Source organism: Coenobita brevimanus, chromosome 114, assembly GCF_032717465.1.
Source record: "Coenobita brevimanus isolate Jiangsu-jjx chromosome 114, ASM3271746v2, whole genome shotgun sequence".
Classification (NCBI taxonomy): Eukaryota; Metazoa; Arthropoda; class Malacostraca; order Decapoda; family Coenobitidae; genus Coenobita; species Coenobita brevimanus.
The window spans coordinates 20345639-20352066 of record NC_137067.1 but is presented as its reverse complement, the minus strand read 5'-3'; positions in this window follow the sequence as shown (position 1 = coordinate 20352066).

The window sequence follows — 6428 nt, the reverse complement described above, 5'->3', positions numbered from 1 at the left end:
GTACCTTTACAGGGATAGCTATCAAGAAAACCAAAATAAAGTATGGAACTTTTCCTATTAATAAAGACTGAAACAAAAGCATTCTACGGGTGAGGAAAAAATGATAAAGAAGGTAGGCCCTCGAATTGAGTGGGTTTAAGTGGTTACATCTATTGTGTTAGTCCTGTAAGGGAAATAATCTTACTGAAGGGTTTAAGTGGGTGTAACTGGCTGCAGTGAGAAGCTCTAAATAGACAGGGCAAGGTGGAGTAAGGTTATATGACAAGCCAGACAGCAGACAGGCGGGGTGACTGGTGTGGGGCGAGTGAGCAGGTCAATAGGAGTTTGCCCGCCCTGGCGATCACCCTCTTAACGTAAACAGTGCCATAATGGGTTTACCTGTCAATAAATGTTGGCAAATTCGGGTGATTATGGATATGGTATGTGGAACTTACTTCCACCTTCTTAACGAAGGAGGCCGGGAAGTGAAGTATACACGACAGCGTAGAAGGTAGGGGAAAAGTAAGTCATGCAGGTAGGTAGACATAAGAAGAGTAACTGAGGAAGAAAGAGAACTCAGGTAAAATGAAGACTTAAAATTGCACCTACCGACGGAACGAAGGTTATGGTAGATGATCGATTTCTGATGTCTCAATCTCTCTCAAGAATACCGGCCGCTATAGTCTGTTCATATCTAGGTGTCCAGGTGTACTGCTGAGGGGATAGGGCGAGAGGGGAAACAAACTATCCAGGAAGTGACATCTACTGGCTGGGGAAAAGTTCAGGGGGAGGTGATGTGTATGCAGAAGGCGAGACGATTTAAGGAAAAGAGAGGAGGCAGTTACGAGATGACAGGAAGAGAGAGAGTCACTTACGAGACGACTTGGGAAGAAAGAGGAGTCAGTTCCGAGACGACATAAGAAGGGAGGAGGCAGTTACGTAAGGCTGAGAAAGGCAAAGGAGAATGAAAGGAGCGAGTGCCAGATGTGAAGGTAAGACCTCGGAGTCAAACAGGTACTGTATGATGGTAAAGGAAGAAGGGCTAATACTCTTGTTTGGTGGATGAGATATTATTCAAACAAAGGAAAAAGAAATAATAGTTTGCTGGGAAAATAAAGTAAAACACACCTGACAAATACATGGGAACAGTAAGGAAAGTAGTTTATGTTACTTCAGCATATATGGGATAATGGAAGGAGTTGCAAATCGTTCATAAGAAGCTAAAAGAGGACACCTGAAATATTATAAAGAAGTTCTATGAGGCGAAAAATATAGGTATGGGTGGATGGAACGAGCATTGCGAACTCCAGTCTCATTCCAATTCAGTAAAAGCACATGAACTTTGCTACCATCATAATAATCTAACACCACTCGCAATTTTATCGTATCCTGTATAGTTACGGATCATCATTCATTATTCCCTCGATCGGGTGTCATAAGGCCTGAACATTCATACACAAGTTTTCTCTGTTTTGCTCAAAATATCTGATCTGTACATCTCCTACTGCTCCAATAACCAGTGTGTGTGTGTGTGTGTGTGTGTGTGTGTGTGTGTGTGTGTGTGTGTGTGTGTGTGTGTGTGTGTGTGTGTGTGTGTGTGTGTGTGTGTGTGTGTGTGTGTGTGTGTGTGAGACGTAAGATGCATTATTATGTATTGTTCTTTATATCCCTCATAGTTAAACCAGTGAAAATGAAGCGTATGTGTAAGATATCGTCTCATTTTAATGCAAGGAAGAATATGTCGTGGAATACTGTCTACCTGCACCATGTCAGCGGTATCGTTTCTACTTTAATCGTGTGCAGATGAACTATGAACTTGATTAACATTGGGATTAACTATGATTCATAATAGTAAGGTCACAAGACAGATAAAAGAAAAGAAAAATGAAAAGGTCCTACAGGTCACTTTACACCCAGCACACCTACAGTCCGCGAGCAAGGCAGCAGTGAGGGTTAATTATCATACCTGAGTTTTACCTTGAAGTCTGTCTCTGTTATCCTCTCCTTTCTGCAGTCAGATTATATTTTCTTTTGCCATTGCTCTTGTCCCCCCTTTCTCCCTCCCTACCTCCTCCCACTTTCCCACTCCCTCTCCTCTCCCTCTCCCTTCTCTTATCTATCTCTTAAACTTTTATGAATAATAAGTCCGAACAACCTATTAAGAATCTAAACATCTGTGTGGTTGGTTAGTGCAGACGAGAAAATCTCAATTAAGGCTTCTCGTACTGAGAGGGTTAATGGAGACGAGGAATAGCAGTCTCGGAAAAGCAATTCATATGAAAAATGGAATCAAATTTGCTACTAATGAGATGGTTAAGTTGGTGTTTGATAGTGAAGGGGTTTTAGGAGGCGAGGGTGAAAGGTGGGATACGTGTTATGGCAGGGAAATTAACTGGAAATAGAGTAGTGACCTGGGCCTAAATAAGTGGACAATTGAGATTAAAGAAGGCTGGATAGAAGCAACAGTGATGGGAAAATTTAGACATGAGGAACTGTAATGCATGTATGTTCAGAGAGAGAGAGAGAGAGAGAGAGAGACTGAAAGAATGAATGTGTACCTGTTGATTTTTTTATGGAGCCGATTCTGGGCATGTACCAAGCGCTTATTGAGCCACTAAGCGCTTGCCTTGATACACACACTGACACTAAACTTTACATGGACCTGCTGTATTATACCGGGCATGTCCATGTGAAATTTCAGCTCATTCCACCCAGCGGTATATATGACCTACAGAGGGTTCTCAATGTACGGCGAAAATTTTGGCATAAAAATTCACCTGGCTGGAGCTCAGCTTACTACACGCAGTTATAATTTACATCACGTTTGTTAGCTCGTCGTTCTGTGTCTTTTGATGTATGGCACGTGATCCGAGGGGGTCTCACACACACACACACACACACACACACACACACACACACACACACACACACACCGCTTATTTCTATAGTATTATTGACAAAGTGATTTTTATATTGGCAGGTTACCTGTATATATATTTTCCCATCGTGTATGGGTAAAGAAATGAATGTAATTGCTGTATGTTTAATTACTTTTTACTAACTGTTGGGTGTGGTCTATAGCAACTGTAGCCTACTGATGCGTTATTTTGGAGTCTTAACCATTTAACTTTAGGGCACCCCAGTTAGGACATGTTTTAATTCATTATTCATACCTACTCTTGCAAAACTCATATCTATTGTATATCATGTTAACTGTACTAACACCACGTTTTCTGTCATGGCCACTAACGAGAACGTGTGGAATAATGACTTCTAAGCTAGTGTGGATTTACAGCAACGCAGCCCCTATGTTCACCCCACTCAGAACCCTGCTGTGCCGCTGACTGAGCACCTCCCCCCATGATAGACACAGTGTTGACTCGGCCCACCCCGTTGCCCACCCCTCCCCCACGTAATGTACACTGCTAACATAACCCCCACTCCAACCCACCTCACCCATAAAGCCACTTATATACACCATAATACAATAAATTTTCCTCCATCACTCACCAATGCTCCACCAATTAAATATGAACACACGGGAATCAGGCGGAGTTAATTTTTTTCTCTGCATCATGACTTGCCAAGTGTATAGGAAAGGCGCGTGCTTACTTCCTTGTTCTTGATTTCACTGAAGGTGGGTTTGAACATAAGTTTTTTGTCACCCCCATACCAGGTAACTTACTACTATTTTCATAGTGGGTATGTTATTGCCCTTTTCTTGCCCACTACTCACCCCTCTCTACCCATACCATCCTCTCCCTGCACACTACCCACCCCCTCTCTCCCCATATCACCCTTTTATCTACCTCCCCTCGCTTCCCCCGCTACCCACATCACGTATTTATAGGGAGTGTGTTTCCACCATCACCCAGACATGAATAGGTCAATTATAGTCATTTAATAGTCATTTTCTGATCCTTAACGTCCAGTGAGGCTTAGTCAGATCGATTCAAGTTCATCCAAGGCCAGTCTGGACAAGTTTGGTTCATTCAGGTTTAGTGATGTCTCTCCAGATCCATCCAGAATCATTACATTCACTTCATCCTGGCGAGTTGATTACGGGTGAGTTTAAGGTAATTCAGCTCCTTTCGAAATAAGTTAGGTCTGTTCAGGATACTGAGGTCCAGTATTATCCTCCACATCCACCCAGGACAGTGCAGGTCCATTCAGTTGCCATTTAAGTCTAGTTAGGACCACTCGAGCCATTCACATCTAACTTGTCGCGGTCATAGCAGTTCAGGCTGTTACATCCATTCAAGTTAGCTTAGATAAATTCCTCGTCATTTCACTTCATTTCCTCCATGTTCAGACCCATGACGATCAGTTCGAGAATATTTCATGCCATTCTCAGGTCTCTCTGGTTGATTTAGGCCAACATAGATCCGTTTGTATGCGTATTAATTGCTTGCCAAAAAATATTCCTTATAGGTGTTTGAAATATGACAGCTCAAGTATTTCAGGTGCCTTCAGGTCTTTTGACAGCGTAAGGCAATAAAATCGATTCCCGTCAGTCCACATAATTTCAGTTAATGTCTGCTAAGATATGTGTAAGAAATTAACCCTATATATTTTTTATGGTTCTTGAGATGTCCTGATACTTCAGACTGCATGGGGTGGGCTAAGGTGAATGGGTGGGAATTAACAAGGATGGTGGTGGATGAAGAATGATGAAGTATACGCTGTGAATATGGACGTTGTAAAATGACTAAGCCTGGGCAGCATTTACATAATACGCAGAGTACGTGTGTAACTTGCAATACTTTGGTGATAGAAACTCCGTGTACAAACAGCTAGATAAGGAGTTTATTACAAGCTCACAGTAAAACAGTCTACCCGACCAGGCTGCCTGATATCAACTGATGCAATAACGCCGTCTTCAGGCGTGGGAGAGCATGCTGACCCAGCAAATTTAGTGGGGGCATGTATGCATTGGGGGGGAACATATATACATCGGGGGTAGACATTTTGTGGAGGGGGTACACTACTCCCCCGGGTAGCTGAGACGGTGTCTCCTGACACCGGGAGTTAAAGGGTGTTTGATTATAGGAGTAAGGCAGGACCGGGAGGTTTGTACAAGGGATAAGTATGATACAGGGGCAGTAGGGGAGACATGGCCATGTTGAGGGGAGGGAATTAGAAGGATATATACATATAAGATATACAAGGAATAATGGGTACAAATCCAGTAAGGGTCGAAGGGATATATAAACATAATGGGAAGTACACAATAATAGTTTGATACATGATAAACAAAGAGTAGATATGAGAGTTCTATTGTTGTTCTTCCTTCATTTTTTTTTTTTTTTTTTTTTGTAGGATACACTGTCACTCAGTAATGCATGAAAGAAATACCATCATTGTCTAGTAGACAGAGTGCTGTTCACAGTGTGGTTAAATGTTAGATGGCAATTGTAGTCACGGAATGCGAGGGCACTAAGTACGGGGAGTTTCTACGTCGTGTGTAGGGCGTACTATGCCTGTAGCGACTCTGATTTCCTGGAGTCGACGTTCCATTTTTCTGACACAACAATGCACTGCACAGATGATGAGTAGAAAACCTATGAAAGCGATAACCACAGGGGGAAACACAACTGTTGGATGAACCCATGAACGGCTGAAGGCCAGAGAAAATTGATCCATAATGAAATCACTGGCATTGAGGAAGGTGAGCATGCGCAAGTGAGGGGAAGTGATGGTAATGTTGGCAGATGGTAGGGTTGAAGGCATGGCGATTGGGGGAAAGATGTCATAGGAGTGTTTACGAACAGCTTGGTGATAGCGAGTGGCGTAAGTGATGACGGACTCCGATTTGACGGTACAATAGTCAGGTGCTTTGTAGAGACCACTAGCGGGGACGGAGCGAACGGAAGAACCAGGACACATGATTGTGACAGATGGGAACAGCAAAGAAGAAGTACTGGACATGGTTGAGGTGAGCATGGTGGACCGGGAGGTCAAGAGCTGGGACAAAAGAACAGGCCGAGTAGATGGAATGGTTGCGAACTAAAGCAGACTCACAGGGTGTAGCACTGCTAGGGAAGATAGCGAAAAGGTGGGCAGCACAGAGACGAGAGGTCGGAGTAAGGGAGGAACATTGCTGGAGGTCTGTGGAAGAAAGGAAGGCAACGGAAAGATGATCATGGGAGAGGAGGAAATATTCTGAAGGAACAGATACCTGTAACAAGGAGTTGTTGAGGCGGAAAGGGAAGGGAATGATGTGGAAAAGGTTAAAGGTTATGGCAGAATGGAGAGGAATATGGACAACGACGTATGTAGTGAGAAGAGTGGCTTCGAAAACAGGATAATAATATTCAAGGGAGGAGTAAGGGAGGACTGGGGAGATACCGAAGGTGGAGTGAGCCCATTCCAGGACAGAACGGAGAGCTGAGACAGGTACTAAGTCGGCAGTGACACGTCCATTGATAGCATCGACCAGGATACGAACC